This window comes from Schistocerca piceifrons, chromosome 5 (assembly GCF_021461385.2).
Source record: "Schistocerca piceifrons isolate TAMUIC-IGC-003096 chromosome 5, iqSchPice1.1, whole genome shotgun sequence".
Taxonomy (NCBI): Eukaryota; Metazoa; Arthropoda; class Insecta; order Orthoptera; family Acrididae; genus Schistocerca; species Schistocerca piceifrons.
Window position 1 is genome coordinate 486,008,122 of NC_060142.1, and position 17,547 is coordinate 486,025,668.

General features: G+C 45.7%; 1 protein-coding gene and 1 pseudogene across 1 annotated transcript in view; one reads left to right on the forward strand and one right to left on the reverse strand.

Annotated features, from left to right (window-relative positions):
• Positions 1-17,547, forward strand: part of LOC124799095 (neural-cadherin-like) — a 1,093,765-nt gene that overhangs the window by 1,023,653 nt on the left and 52,565 nt on the right. The window lies entirely within an intron of this gene.
• On the reverse strand, positions 9,006-9,123 carry LOC124799407 (annotated as a pseudogene).

Below are 17,547 nucleotides of genomic sequence, written 5' to 3' on the forward strand. Positions count from 1 at the left end.
TATCTTAACCTGAGCCCGTCTTGTAATTGTGAACATATAACTAAGTTTACTAAGGAGTGGCACTTCTCCGTTAATTCTCGTACAGCATCATGTAATAGAGATAAGATTTCTCCTCTGATGTTCATACTCGTATTATTATAGCGAAAATTGGAGTTCTGCGACGAAAGATCATGTCATTGACCATGTTTCCTCATGGACAAGGTCTGTCCATTGCTGTGGAATCTGCGCTAGGAGTATATGGTCCAGGTGTGGTGTATCCCTTTTTTATCACGTTTAAAACAAGATGGAAGTATTAATATTAATTCAATGCTATCTCTATCCATCTACGAATTTCTCAGTAAGTCTTTAAAGTGTATATTATGTGAAGTCTTTCTACGTGGCCGAGGGCCGCCAGCGATGGTACGGAACTGACTATAGCCAATGAGCTATACTGTGTGATCAAAAGTATCCGGACACCCCCAAAAACTTACGTTTTTCATATTAGGTGCATTGTGCTGCCACCTACTGCCAGTTGCTCCATATCAACGACCTCAGTAGTCATTAGACATCGTGAGAGAGCAGAATGGGGCCGGCCGCGGTGGCCGTGCGGCTCTAGGTGCTGCAGTCCGGAACCGCGGGACTACTACGGTCGCAGGTTCGAATCCTCCCTTGGGCATGGATTTGTGTGATGTCCTTAGGTTAGTTAGGTTTAAGTAGTTCTAAGTTCTAGGGGACTGATGACCTAAGATGTTAAGTCCCATAGAGCTCAGAGCCAGAGCCAGAGAAGAATGGGGCGCTACGCGGAACTCATGGACTTCGAATGTGGTCAGTTGATTGGGTGTCACTTGTGTCATACTGCTGTACGCGAGATTTCCGCTCTCCTAAACATCGTTAGGTCCACTGTTTCCGACGTGATAGTGAAGTGGAAACGTGTTGGGACATGTACAGCACAAAAGCGTATACAGGCCGACCTAGTCCGTTGACTGGCAGAGACCACCGACAGTTGAAGAGGGTCGTAATGTGTAAAAGGCAGACATCTATCCAGACCGTCACACAGGAATTCCAAACTGCATCAGGATCCACTGCAGGTACTATGACAGTTAGGCGGGAGGTGAGAAAACTTGGATTTCATGGTCGAGCGGCTGCTCATAAGTCATAAGCCGCACATCACGCTGGTAAAGGCCAAACGACGCTTCGCTTGGTGTAAGGAGCGTAAACATTGGACGATTGAACTGTGGATAAGCGTTATGTGGAGAGTCGAATCACGGTATACAATGTGACGATCCGATGGCAGGGTGTGGGTATGACGAACGCCTGGTGAACGTCATCTGCCAGCGTGTGTAGTGCCAACAGCCAAATTCGGAGTCGATGGTGTTTTGGTGTGGTCGTGTTTTCCATGGGGGGCAATATCACAGAACAGGCCTACACTGATGTTTTAAGAACCTTCTTGCGTCCCACTGGTGAAGAGCAATTCGGGAGTGCCGATTGCATGTTTCAACACGGTCGAGCACCTGTTCATAATGCACGGCCTCTGGCGGACTGGTTACACGACAATAACATCTCTGTCATGGACTGGCCTGCACAGAGTTCTGATCTGAATCCTATAGGACACCTTTGGGATGTTTTGGAACGCCGACTTCGTGCCAGGCCTCACCGACCGACATCGATACCTCTCTTCAGTGCAGCACACCGTGAAGAATGTGCTGCCATTCCCCAAGAAACCTTCCAGCACCTAATGAACGTATGCCTGCGAGAGTGGAAGGTATCATCAGTGCTAATCCAAATATAATATTGAAATCCAGCATTACCGATAGAGGACGCCAAGAACTCGTAAGTCATTTACAATCAGGTGTCCGGATACTTTTGATAACATAGTGTATGTGATCTCTGGAACGGGCGAAGCTTACTCCATGAGATCGCATTAAGAACTTAAAACGTTTTCATTGGATTACTTCTAGTTAAAGGAGGATGCCTCTCCTCAAACCAGGAAAGGACCCCACATCTCCCAGTAGTTACAGGAGTATAACCTTAACGAGCTATGTCCCAAAGACACTGCAGCGAACGGAACCGTCGTCTGGTCTGCTTGTTAAAGACCAGGCAACTCTATAGCCGCTCTCGGTGTGGATTCCGGAGACTTCGGACTACTGTCGACAACCTGACCGTGCTAGAAGTGGCTATTCAGCAGTCTTTCCTACGTAAACATCACTGTATTGGCATCTTCTTTGATATGAGTAAGGCATATGACACTACTTCCAGACACAGTATTTTCGCACAACTCCATAAATGAGGTTTTCTTGGTCACCTCTCCATCCTCTTACTGTTTTTACTGTCTGATCGGTGTTTTAGGACTCGAGTTGGCGACGTCCTGTCATAGCGTTTTGAACAGGAGAATAGCATCCCTCAGGGCAGTGTTTTAAGTGTTGCCCTCTTTGCCATAGCCTTAAACATTATCCCCTCTACGGTAAGGATTCCTGTACGTTGCTCCTTATTTGAGGACGTATTTGCTGTTTTCTGTTTCTCCTTTAGTGTTGCAATAGCGAGCCGTCATTGCGGAGATTAGAGGACTGAGCTGCAAAGATGGGTTTTCAGTTTTCTGTAGATAAGCGTGTGTGTGTGCGTGTTCATTTCAATAATTTTCGTAGTATTTTTAATTTACCTGATTTGCATATGAGGGACACCATCGTACATTTTAGGGACTCAAAGAGGTTTCTGGGCCACATTTTTGATCCAAATTGTAGTGGTTCCCACACCTGAGAGACGTGTAAACCAAATATCTGAAGTCAGTAAACATCATAAAGTGCCTTAGCCACAGGTCATGGGGGACGGACAGGGCGCATCTGCTGCAGTTTTATGGGGCTTTCGTGCGTTTGCGACTGGACTATGGGTCCACGGTGTATGGACCGGCGAAGCCTTCTTGTTTAAAGCTCATTGATGCAGTCCACCATAAGGGAATTCGGTTGCCCACGGGCGCTTAGAGAACCAGTCCCATACCCAGTCTCTGTGCTGAGTTCTGGGAACCGCCACGCACCATCCGGCGGCAGCGCCTCAGATGGTGCGTCTGGCTTGTAAGTTCCCCGCAGCTCCAACTTACCCGCGTACCATACTGTTGCTCGTCCGCCTCTGGAACGTCTTTTCTCCAACCGTTGCAATATCGTTTGGGATCTGTGTGCAGTGTGCAGCGTGTGATGGAGTCACTCGGTGTGGAGCAATTACGGCTCCAAACCCAGGCTTTTAACCATCTTCCTCCCTGGTTACTACAGAGGACGAGAGTAATTTTAGATTTGGTTCAATACAGGAGAGACTGCACTCCTGCTTCTGTTTTCCATGCGGTGTTTTCTAACATTTTATTTGAGCACCACAACTATCTAGCTGTCTTTACGGATCTGTTTAGAGGACCACAGTTGGTTGCTCTGTTGTTTTCCCCGCTCGTGTCCTCAAGGTGCGACTGCCTCACGACTTTACTGTCTTCGACGTAGAATTACAAGCTATCTTGCGGATACTGGAACTGATAAGATGTTCTTCCACTGCGGAATTTTTCGTCTGTTCCGACTCTCCTGAGTGCCCTGCACCCTCTGAAGCGTTTGTAGCCAGCAGAAAAAGTAGTCCATAATATTCAGAATGCCCTCGTCCAACTTCAGCGACTGCGGAAATAGGCGTCTTTAAGCTGCGTTCCAGGGCATATGGGAATACAGGTAACGAAAGATCGGATGTGGCAGTCAAGGAGATGTGATGATGATCCTCAGTTATTTCAGTGTGCCATCCCCCTGCATGCTATAACCGCACTGTTGAGTTTGCGCCGGAGGAGAATCAGTGGTTGGAAGTGAGAGACAAGCTCCGTCTAGTAACCGCCGCAACGCAACGGTGGCGTATCTCCTTTCCAACCACATCGACGGGACGATGTCCTCCTTACTCGTCTTCACATACGCCACAGCCCTATGATGCATGGCTTCTTGGTCTGGCGAGGGGACTCTCCAACGTTTGTTGCTTGGGGCACACAGATCACTGTACGCCACATTTTATTGGACTGTGATTTACACTACTGGCCATTAAAATTGCTACACCACGAAGGTGACCTGCTACAGACGCGAAATTTAACCTACAGGAAGAAGATTCTGTGATATGCAAATTATTAGCTTTTCAGAGCATTCACACTAGCTTGGCGCCGGTGGCGACACCTACAACGTGCTGACATGACGAAAGTTAGCAACCGATTTCTCATACACAAACAGCAGTTGACCGTCGTTGCCTGGTGAAACGTTGTTGTGATGCCTCGTGTAAGGAGGAGAAATACGTACCATCACGTTTCCGACTTCGATAAAGGTCGGATTGTAGCCTATCGCGATTGCGGTTTATCGTATCGCGACATTGCTGCTCGCGTTGGTCGAGATCCAATGACTGTTAGCAGAATATGGAATCGGTGGGTTCAGAAGGGTAATACGGAACGCCGTGCTGGATCCCAACGGCCTCCTATCACTAGCAGTCGAGATGACAGGCATCTTATCCACATGGCTGTAACGGATCGTGCAGCCACGTCTCGATCCCTGAGTCAACAGATGGGGACGTTTGCAAGATAACAACCAACTGCACGAACAGTTCGATGACGTTTGCAGCAGCATGGACTATCGGCTCGGAGACCATAGCTGCGGTTACCCTTGACGCTACATCACAGACAGGAGCGCCTGCGATGGTGTACTCAACGACGAACCTGAGTGCACGAATGGCAAAACGTCATTTTTTCAAATGAATCCAGGTTCTGTTTACAGCATCATGATGGTCGCATCCGTGTTTGGCGACATCGCGGTGAACGCACATTGGAAGCGTGTATTCGTCATCGCCATACTGGCGTATTACCCGGCGTGATGGTATGGGGTGCCATTTGTTACACGTCTCGGTCCCCTCTTGTTCGCATTGACGGCACTTTGAACCGTGGCTCTACCCTTCATTCGATCCCTGCGAAATCCTACATTTCAGCAGGATAATGCACGACCGCATGTTGCAAGTCCTGTTCGGGTCTTTCTGGATATAGAAAATGTTCGACTGCTGCTCTGGCCAGCACATTTTCCAGATCTGTCACCAATTGAAAACGTCTGGTCAATGGTGGCCGGGCAACTGGCTCGTCACAAAACGCCAGTCACTAATCTTGATGAACTGTGGTATCGTGTTGAAGCTGCATGGGCAGCTGTACCTGTACACGCCATCCACGCTCTGTTTGACTCAATGCTCAAGCGAATCAAGGGCGTTGTTACGGCCGGAAGTGGTTGTTCTGGGTACTGATTTCTCAGGATCTATACACCCAAATTGCGTGAAAATGTAATCACATGTGAGTTCTAGTATAATATATTTGTCCAATGAATGCCCGTTTATCATCTACATTTCTTCTTGGTGTAGTAATTTTAATGTCCAGTAGTTTATTTCCCAACCAGCTGAAAGCGGCGGATTTGCCGGCGGATCTGCCCTCTCGTTTCAATAACGTTCAAACGACTGTGCTCGAGCTTCAAAGATTTATGAACTGTCCAACATTTTTCTCAAGATCATTTCAGTGTTTTTTCCATGAAGGTTTTAATGTGTTTACAGGGTGACTGCCTCATGCATACTTATTGTAAGTAGTCATCCAGTGACATTTGCCTGTGCATTTATTTTACATCCCTTGTCGTTTTACATGTTTTTAATCTCATGTATAGCGACTTTCACTCTTTCTCCTCTGTTTTCGAGCTTGTGAGATAGTGACACTGTGCTTGATTCGAGTGTACGGATGTGGAACAAAGCCACATTGTTTTAATGAGTGTGAGGGCCCTGATAACCTCACCGTTGAGCGCCCATGAGCTCCAAACACACACTCTAGTTAATGGAAAAGTTGTAATTTGCCAAATTGCGTCTGATGTGGGACGAGAATCTACTCATTGCATTAAAGAATATTAAAGTTGTGAACTGTGGAAATCCTGAAAATCTGTACTTATCTTCATTAATTAAGATATATTCAGTGAATTCCTCGATAATTATTGGATCCTATTTCATGTACCACGAACACACTTGAAGCGTGAAGGGTGACGGGTTGGTCGAATCCTTCAGAGTGGTCCTTGCAATTCACGAACACTTCCAAAGAAAACGAAATTGCATGTTAACGTACAATATAACCAGAATATCCGATCATCCTAGACACAAGCTTTGTCATAGCATATAAGAAAAACTCCATGATTCTTAAATCACAAGCCATATTTCACCACAGAAATGGTCATTCGCCGATTAATGATTTCAGAAAAGTGTTTCAGGTTTATTTGGCAGATAGATTATAAACATAAATGTCAACTAGACCAGGAACTTTTATAGGCATTCAATTAATATTTTAACTTGTCAGCAAGCATTCAGTTACATAGATAAATTTATATATTCTGGTTAGATAAAGCATAATTTCAGTTAGAAGGTGAAAAACATACAGAAGAAACAGAAAGAAAGCTTAGTAGCTGGTAAATAAATGAAAGTACACTACTGGCCATTAAAATTGCTACACCAAGAAGAAATGCAGATGATAAACGGGTATTCATTGGACAAATATATTATACTAGAACTCACATGTGATTACATTTTCACGCAATTTGGGTGCATAGATCCTGAGAAATCAGTACCCAGAACAACCACCTCTGGCCGTACAACGCCCTTGATTCGCTTGCGCATTGAGTCAAACAGAGCGTGGATCGCATGTTCAGGTACAGCTGCCCATGCAGCTTCAACACGATACCACAGTTCATCAAGAATAGTGACTGGCGTTTTGTGACGAGCCAGTTGCTCGGCCACCATTGACCAGACGTTTTCAATTGGTGACGGATCTGGAAAATGTGCTGGCCAGAGCAGCAGTCCAACATTTTCTATATCCAGAAAGACCCGAACAGGACCTGCAACATGTGGTCGTGCATTATCCTGCTGAAATGTAGTGCTTCGCAGGGATCGAATGAAGGGTAGAGCCACGGGTCGTAACACATCTGAAATGTAACGTCCACTGTTCAAAATGTCGTCAATGCGAACAAGAGGTGACCGAGACGTGTAACCAATGGCACCCCATACCATCACGCCGGGTGATACGCCAGCGTGACGATGACGAATACACGCTTCCAATGTGCGTTCACCGCGATGTCGCCAAACGCGGATGCGACCATCATGATGCTGTAAACAGAACCTGGATTCATCCGAAAAAATGACGTTTACCCATTCGTGCACCCAGGTTCGTCGTTCAGTACACCATCGCAGGCGCTCCTGTCTGTGATGCAGCGTCAAGGGTAACCGCAGCCATGGTCTCCGAGCCGATAGTCCATGCTGCTGCAAACGTCGTCGAACTGTTCGTGCAGTTGGTTGTTATCTTGCAAACGTCCCCATCTGTTGACTCAGGGATCGAGACGTGGCTGCACGATCCGTTACAGCCATGTGGATAAGATGCCTGTCATCTCGACTGCTAGTGATAGGAGGCCGTTGGGATCCAGCACGGCGTTCCGAATTACCCTCCTGAACCCACCGATTCCATATTCTGTTAACAGTCATTGGATCTCGACCAACGCGAGCAGCAATGTCGCGATACGATAAACCGCAATCGCGATAGGCTACAATCCGACCTTTATCGAAGTTGGAAACGTGATGGTACGTATTTCTCCTCCTTACACGAGGCATCACAACAACGTTTCACCAGACAACGCCGGTCAACTGCTGTTTGTGTGTGAGAAATCGATTGGAAACTTTCCTCATGTCAGCACGTTGTAGGTGTCGTCACCGGCGCCAAGCTAGTGTGAATGGTCTGAAAAGCTAATAATTTGCATACAACAGCATCTTCTTCCTGTGGGTTAAATTTCGCGTCTGCAGCACGTCATCTTCGTGGTGTAGCAATTTTAATGGCCAGTAGTGTATTAAATTTCTTAATATTACGATTGATTCTACGTAGAGCTTTTCACGAAACTGAAGTGCTAATTATTTTCTAAAAAAGTATTTGTCGCAAGAAAAATTAATTTCATGGGAATAAAAAGGCTTTTTGCTACACGAGACGGAAAATTCTTAATCAGATGTCAACACCCCTGTCCTTTTTTTTTTTTTTGCTGAAATAAATTATAGATAAATGGTTAAAGAATTTCCTTGTGTAATGGCTAGACAATATGTAATAATCACTAGAATTTGAACAAACTATACAATCTTATACTCGACGAAAGAAACATCCGGCACTTGGCCACACTTGGGCACTGAGCGACATTAGTAGCGACAAACGAAAATTTGTGCTGTACCGAGAGTCGAACGTGGATTTCCCGCTTTTCGTTAAAGGCCGCTTCGACCGCTTTGGCTGTCCAAGCACGTCCCCCACCTATCTCGAATCTCCACATGCCGAACGCTACAAAGTACCGGGAAATCCGGGTTCGGCTCCCAGCCCGGCACAAATTTTCGTCTGCCGCCGTTGAGTTTTCTTAATGTCCCACTGCAACAAAGTGTCGGATATTTCTTTCAAGATGTACTGAATACAGCTGCAGATCGGATCAGTGGCGATCCTTCATGATACAAAGTTTCATTTGTGAATTTCATCAAAATCCTTGACCTACAACAGGCGATCTCTCCTTGTTAGTCGTAGACGGACGGAAAAAAATCTCGATACCAAGAAGGAGTTACAGGACGTAAAAGAAAGTTGTTAGGTGACTCTCTACGTCAGACACACAATGTATACTTTAGTTTCGCGCCAGTAGCATGAGAGGGACGCTAGTACCTCCTCGATGAGGATGAAAATCAAGTTTACTTTAAAATACACTCTGTAACGGTCGTGAGCGTTGCCTTTGAGACTAAAACTAAAACTAAACTCCTCCGGAACCGGCCATGAAGGTCCAACGGTACTGACCGGCCGCCGTGTCATCCTCAGCTCATAGGCGTCACTGGATGCGGATATGGAGGGGCATGAGGTCAGCACACCGCTCTCCCGGCCGTATGTCAGTTTACGAGACCGGAGCCGCTACTTCTCAATCAAGTAGCTCCTCAGTTTACCTCTCAAGGGCTGAGTGCACCCCGCTTGCCAACAGCGCTCGGCAGCCCGGATGGTCGCTCATCCAAGTCCTAGCCCAGCCCGACAGCGCTTAACTTCGGTGATCTGACGGGAACCTGTGTTACCGCTGCGGCAAGGCCGTTGGCACCTTTGAGACTGAACATGGTGAATTGATGTCAGTTGAGAATGCCTTAAAAGCTACGAAGACGCCATTATCAACTCCTCACTAAGTTTTAACGAGAAGCTGGATGTTCCTTCTGCGATACTGCAGAAAGACTTGGCAGGAATGTAGCCACTGTAAATAACTGAGGGCAGCGGTGATCGGTAGCATGTATGGTAGACCGGTCTTCGCATGACCACGTGGCACTATCGAGAGGGAAGACCACTGTGTTCTGCGTATGTCTCTAGCGCATCGTACTGTATCTTCTGCAGCAATCTGAGCAGCAGTTTGGACCACTGCGAGACAGCGAAATGCAACAAATTGGTTACTTCAAGGACAGCTCCGAGCCAGACGCCCTGTAGCGTGCATTCCACTGACCCCAAACCACAGCCATTTGCGGCTTCAGTGGTGTCAAGCGAGAGCTCATTGGAGAGCAGGATGGAGGTCTGTTGTGTTTTCTGATGAAAGCTGGTTCTGCCTAAGTACCAAGGATGCCTCTGTGTTGGTTAGGAGGAGGCCATTTGTGGGCCCACAACCAATCTGTCTGCGTGCTAGACACACTCGACCTACACCAGAGTTATGATCTGATGTGCTATTTCTTATGACTGCGGGAGAACTCTCATAGTTATCCCACGCATCCTGACTGCCAATGTGTACGTCAGTCTGGTGATTCGACGTGTTGTGCTGCCATTCATGAAGAACATTCAAGAGTGTGTTTTCTAGCAGGACATCGCTCGCCCACACGCCGCTGTTGTAATCCAAGATGGGCTACAGAATGTCAACATGTTGGCTTAACTTGCTCGGTCACCAGATCTGTCTCCAATCGAGAAGATATGGGACATCATCGGTTGACAACTTCAGCGCATCCACAAACAGCATCAGCCATCTCTGTATTGATCGACCGAGGGTAACAAACATGGAATTTCGTCCCACTGACTGACATGGGGCACTTTTACAACACAAAGCACGCTCGTTTGCGTGCTTGAGAGGTGGCATGAGCCCCCTCTCATATTTCTATCTTACGATTTTCCTCTCTAATTGCATGCAGTGAAAAGTCGCTATTCCTTCACACGCGGACTTCCCACGCAGCGTCTCTCGTCACCCGGGTGGTCCGGTGACAGGCGGGCTGTGCTGATCTGGAAAGGGTTAAGCCGACGGGTGTGAGGAAGTCGAGTGAATGCTTTGCAGACGCCGACATTGTGAAAAGACACGCCCGGTGGGGTCTGAAGTAGCGGCTGGGCTAGAGGTTCCGTTACTTCGCAGAAACTTAGCGAAAACACTTTCTGGCGGGCTACCAGCGAGGCGTGGGAATGACTTGTGTACCCAGGCAGTTGTGGCGGGAAAATTCCCGCGCTTTCTGCAAAATAGTAACTGTGATTGGGTTGCTCAGGGCATAGCTCCGTGACGTAGCAAAATCAGCGAAGAAATTGGCGCCAAGAATCTCCATTGGTGGAATGGTAGTGCTCTGGCAATAGAGTGGAATTTTCCGCCGGTTTTCGAGTTGCTGATTGGCACGTTTAACCACGGCCACTATCGTGGGGGCGGGAATGTTGTGTGTTCGGCCTGTATTGGTGCTCTAGGTAGTCGGCTCTCGGCTTTCGGTCGAGGACGTCGAAGCAACCAGCCATCGCCTCCGGTACGCTAAATCATGTTCTTGCAGTTAAGAAGACAGATTGGTAAGGTATGTCCACAGCACCGGCAGACAGGGATTTTCCTAGGTGATAATCAGAGCTCAGCAGAGCGCGCCCGTTCGTCTTTTTCTAACTTTGTTCTGTCTTGGGTAGCAGCAATTAATGTTGGGTGGCTATGTGTCTTCTCTTAAGATTTGAGTTGCAAGGAATTGGCTCCACATACCACTTCATCATAATCCTCACAATCTAGTTTAGGGACAACTTCACATTCACAGCGTTTGTTTGAGTATCCAATTTGAGCCAATTTGATGTATTGTAAATGTTTCATGTGTTTTTGTTTATTATTTTGTGTTTAGTCTTAATAAATCATATTGTTATTTTGGACAGAACTTTCATTCTGTTAATCGGTAGAGCAACCCTATCATTCCTCACTGTGTTAATGAAACCTTCGTTTATTTAACTTATTTATCAAATTAAATTATTGCAGGTGCCAAACTCTCTTCTACTCCACTGGCAGGGTTGATTAGAGTCAGTTCGCGTATTTTTTTTAATCCTTGTGCAACAGCAAAAGTCGGAGTTAGAATAGGGGGGGGGGGGGGGGCTTAGAGCATCATTTACATATGTAGATTCTAGAAGAATTTAGTGTTAAATACACTGCTAGCCCCGGCACCTCGCATGCTTGCATTCATCATTCTGGCGGTTGCATCGGTTATTAATGTACCAGTATTTCACGCTTCGAATGGTATATTTCGCACTTAGATTAACCTTTGATCTTACAACGTTAATCACTTAAATACACTGAATCGCCAAAGTAACTGGTAAATGCTTGCGTATTCAAATACAGAGATATGTAAACAGACAATAAGTGCCTGGCGCAGTTTTTAGAGTGGTTACTGCTGCTACAACGGCAGGTAATCAGGATTTAAGTGAATTTGAACGTGGTGCTATTGTCGGCGCACTGACGATCGGACACAGCATCTCCGAGGTAGCGGTGAAGTGGGCATTTTCTCGTACGACCATTACACGAGTGTACCGTGAATATCAGGAATCCGGTAAAACATCAGATCTCCATCACTGCGGCCGGAAAAGAATGCTGCAAGAACGGGACCACCGGCGACTGAAGAGATTCGTTCAACGTGACGAAAGTGCATCCCTTCCGCAAATTGCTCCAGATTTCAATGCTGGGCCATCAACAAGTGTCGGCGTGCGAATCATTCAACGAAACGTCATCGATATGAGCTTTCGGAGCTGAAGGCCCACTCGTGTACCCTTGAGGCTGCGCGACACAAAGCTTTACGCCTCGACTGGGCCCCTTCGACACCGACATTGGACTGTTGATGACTAGAAACATGTTCACTGGCCGGACGAGTCTCGTTTCAAATTGTATCGAGCAGATGGGTGTGTATGGGTATGGAGACAACCTGATGAATCCATGGACATTGTATGTCAGCAGGGGAGTGTTCTAGCTGGTGGAGACTCCGTAAATGTGTGGGGCGTGTGCAATTGGAGTCATATGGGACCTCTGATACGTCTAGATACGACTCTGACAGGTGACACGTGCGTAAGCATCCTGCCTGATCACCTACATCAATTCATGTCCATTGTGCATTCCGACGGACTTGGGGAATTCCAGTGGGATAATACGACACCCCACACGCCTAGAATTGCTACAGAGTGGCTTCAGGAACACTCTTCTGAGTTTAAACACTTATGCTCGCCACCAAACTCGCCAGACATGAAGATTATTGAGCATATCTGGAATGCTTTGCAACGTGCTGTTCAGAAGAGATTGAAACATCCCCTTAGAAAAATTTATGAATTACTGTGCTGGCAAACATCTACGTTATTTGATTTTCAAATATCTGAGCAAAACTGAGTCGGCCGGAGTGGCCGAGCGGGTATAGGAGCTACAGTCTGGTACCGCGCGACCGCTACGTCGCAGGTTCGAATCCTGCCTCGGGCATGGATGTGTGTGATGTCCTTAGGTTAGTTAGGTTTAAGTAGTTCTAAGTTCTAGGGGACTGATGACCTCAGAAGTTAAGTCCCATAGTGCTCAGAGCCATTTGAACCATTGAGCAAAACTGAACGTACTCAGACACTTCTCTATTTACTTATTCTGATAAACACTAAACTGGCACACAATGTTTTAGCGCAATGCAATCTGACTTTCAATAATCCCTACAAAAGAATGGCCCTAACTAACAATAACCTATACCTTTCATGAATCACTTACCTCACAAAAATCTTCGTTACTCGAACTACTGCAATACAGCGAGCGCCAATACTGCCAGCTAAATAAAAGATTCTGACTCTTGAAGGCACTAATTACTGATTGGCATAGTTAGCAAATGAAAGATTTTGATAGAGAACAAACAATCTATTTACGTTAATAGTGTTCAAAAGTCATAATATATATACATATAAGTTCATGACATCCAGTCTTACAAATTCCGTTTATCTGATGGGGACACGTGCAGATCGTCCGCTCTCAAAATTCTGCCATCTCTCTCCACATATCCACCACTGCTGGCGGCTCACCAACTGGGCAACCCTACGCGCTGTTCACATCCAACTGCCCAACACTACAATAGCAAATATTCCAACAACGCAAATCAGCCACAGACTGCACACAGCACAGTCAGTGAGTTTCATACAGAGCGCTACGTGGCGTTACCAACATAAAAAACTAAACAGCTTACTTACAAGATCTCCATCACCTCGTACACTTATGGATTTATGGACAGACCTGTAGGATTAATGGTGTCAGTTCCATCCAGCACTACTTCAGACGTTAGTCGAGTCCACGTCACCTCGTGTTGCGGCGTTTCTGCGTGCTCGCGAGGGCCCTACGCGATATTAGGCAGGTGTACCAGTTTCTTTTGCTCTTCAGTGCACGTTACCTAAGCAAATGCATTTCCGAAAAAAATGGTTCAAATGGCTCTGAGCACTATGGGACTTAACATCTGAGGTCATCAGTCCCCTTAAACTTAGAACTACTTAAACCTAACTAACCTAAGGACATCACACACATCCATGCCTGAAGCAGGATTAGAACCTGCGACCGTAGCGGTCGCGCGCTTCCAGACTGAAGCGCCTAGAACCGCTCGGCCACAACGGCCGGCTGCATTTCCGAAATTTCATTACTCTGCATTAATTATTTTTGGTGTCGAGATTTATTTTTCGTCTGTATGTAATCAAGTTACGTCAAGACAATAATTTGCTTTGTCAAATATTACCGTAATTGCGTTGGTATAGACAAAGGAACAATCGAAAATACATTAGACAATACACTTAAGGGGGGGGGGGGGGCTGTTTCGCGACTTCGGATAAAACAGGAGCTTTAGCTAGATGACCCTTTTGCATACGCAGTGATCATTGACAGGCTGTGGAGAGAACAACGCATCGTTGTGCGCACCTCAAATTGATTTGAGTCTCGGCGTTGTGGCACTACGCGTAGTATTAGATTCCGACTATTAGGGTTTGATGTGCTGTAGAAAGCACGTAGGCGCCGTCGCTGTGCGTCGCGTGCGCTGGAGTTTTCCAGAAATCTGTCAGCCGCCCGGCGGGGATTTGCTCTTATTGTCCCAGCGCGCGCGCGCGCGCGCGTTGTTCGCGCAGTTAGGGCGCGATTGCCGCCTGTGTGGCTGTGTTCTGCGCCGCGGTCGCTGCCGCAGCGGCTGTCGGCGCGGTCCCTCCACTTTGCATCTGAAAGCGCGCGCGCTCCCGGCAGACACGCTGCAGATTGCTCCCGACGGCGCGCTGCCTTCTGCCTTCCTGCTCTCGCGACGCGTCTTATTGCTTCCGCATACACACGACGCTGCGCGGAAGGGGTCGAACGCGACCGAAAATGCACCGAAAAAAAAAAGAAAGCTCACAACCTAGTCCGTCGCTGACGCAGGAATATTTTTTCCCTTCTTTTTTCCCTATCTTACGTAGCTGAAGTGGGAAATTGATTTCCAAATATTCGCCCATCTCTGTCCCACTGGCAGCATCTTCACAGCTTACCAATTTCTACGCCAAGAGCAGTTTCAGACTTCGCTAACTTCTGACTTTCGGAGTGTGCGTGGGATTTCTTAGTACATCGGATAATTTGCAGTAGTTGGACATGTGTCCAAGAGTAGTTCATTTAGGCTATTGAAACAGTTTTGCCACGATGATAATTTTTTATTAATACCGAGATATTGCATTATGAAAGCTGATACTTCCAAATTCATATGGTGATGCAATTCCCTTTAGCAAATAATTGAATTTTGGGACACTGACATCAAATCTCTGCCTGGCGACAAATAGCTTTCTGGAAAACACATGCACATTCTGTTTACAGTGACAGTAATTCCCTCCCGTTCCTGTATGCTTTCTCTGCAGGATTTGTTTTAATCTGAAACTGCACCCAGGTATAGGTAAAACGATAATGTTATTTACTAAGATGGTATCTGTTCTTTCGGACATGTCCGAAGGAACAGATACCATCGGTGACCATGCAGCTTGTTAGAATGAAATTACAATCAAATGAACGCCCTTAGCTGCTTACAGGCGTTGACATACGTCAACGAGGACTGATGAAAATGTGTGCCCCGACTGGGACTCGAACCTGGGATCTCCTGCTTACATGGCAGACGCTCTATCCATCATAATGTTATTACTTACTGTACCATGTCTACCCACCTCCATTGCCATGGTCGCTAATGCACACTGGTCCAGTCACATCTGAGCTGATGTATGTGGATCGACTCCCACTGTGATCACCAGACTATGTGCACATATCCTTGGCTTGAAGGTGCTCCAGTTAGTCACCCAATTGTTCCATAAATCATATCCGCGATAAACGTCAAGATGTGGAATGTGTCAACAGAGGGCACATAATTAATCATTTTTACAGGAATGACTAGCATATAGCTACATAATTTTTTTTATTTATATCACATATATTGTTTCTCAGCACGTACTAATTGTACAGGGATAAATGAGGTATCGTTAGTGAAGTTTTTTTAGCCGGCTTGTGATACTGCATACCGATTTTGTGCTAAAACTTAGTATTTGTGGCAAATTTTGACATAAAAGAGACTGGATCATGTACGTCCAGCTTCATAGCTGTATTTTACGATGCTAACTTATTAATAATGAATGAGAGACTACCTTTTCATAATGTCTTACTACAAATACTATTTTATTTGATTAAAAGTACCTGTATACATCACTGTCATATATAATAACTATGACCGCTGTAGTAATCCATTATCTCTCCATATCGTAAAACTTGACTTTTCTAAACGAATATCTTTTCCGAAACGACAAACATATTTGTCATTGTCTGCCTGAATTTCATTTATGTATTGCTGCTACAGCCTCACGTGCTTACTGTAATGGAAAATGTTTGTCGACTTCAAGTTATAGGTTTTGTGGCGTTCAAATTATAGATTTCGTGGCGCTAATGAAAGTCTCTGATTTCTACCCGTCGTACAAGCCGGGACAAAAGTTACGAATACATAACACGTTTTTGGACACATGGAAATGTATGTACAATGATGTATCATGAATTCATGATTATCATTTCACATCGTTCCTCTCATTTTTACGGATGTGTTCTCTTTATTCTGTGAACTACTCTTACCCCAGCGACTACGCATTTACCAGATACTGTTACTATTTAAAACTACAAAAGTGCGAAACTTTCGCACGTGTCTGTTGATTACTGTTATTATTTAAAACTACAAAAAGCGAAACTTTCGCACGTGTATGCTGGTCTATATCTATCCAAGAACTCTATGATATGGAAGGAAATCTACATCTACATCTTCGTGATTACTCTGCTATTCACAATTAAGTGCCTGGCAGAGGGTTCAATGAACCACCTTCAAGCTGTCTCTCTACCATTCTACTCTCGAACGGCGCGCGGGAAAAACGAGCACTTAAATTTTTCTGTACGAGCCCTGATTTCTCTTGCTTTATCGTGATGGGTGCCAACAGAATGTTTTCGCAATTGGAGGAGAAAACTGGTGATTGAAATTTCATGAGGAGATCCCGTCGCAACGAAAAACGCCTTTGTTTTAATGATTGTCGCTCCAGTTCACGTATCAAATCTGTGGCACTATCTCCCCTATTTCGCGATAATACAAAACGAGTCGCCCTTCTTTGAACTTTGTCAGTATCATCCGTTAGTCCCACCTGATACGGATCCCACACCGCACAGCAATACTCCAGAATAGGGCGGACAAGTGTAGTATAAGCAGTCTCTTTAGTAGATCTGTTGCACCTTCTAAGTGTTCTGCCAGTGAATCGCAGTATTTGGTTTACTCAACCCACAACATTATCTATGTCATCGTTCCAATTCAGGTTATTTGTGATTGTAATCCCTAAGTATTTGGTTGAATTTACAGCCTTCAGATTTGTGTGACTGATCACGTAATGGAAATGTAGCGGATTTCTTTTAGTACTCATGTGAATAACTTCACACTTTTCTTTATTCAGGGTCAATTACCACTTTTCGCACGACACAGATATCTTATCTAAATCATTTTTCAATTCATTTTGGTCATCTGATGACTTTACAACACAGTAAATGACAGCGTCATCCGCAAATAATCTAAGAGTGCTACTCAGGTTGTCTCCTATGTCGTTAATATAGATCAGGAACAATAGATGGCCTATAACACTTCCTTGGAGAACGCCGGATATTACTTCCGTTTTACTCGATGACTTTCCGTCTATTACTACGAACTGTGACCTTCCTGACAGGAAATCACGAATCTAGTCGCACTACTGAGGCGAGATGTTGAAGA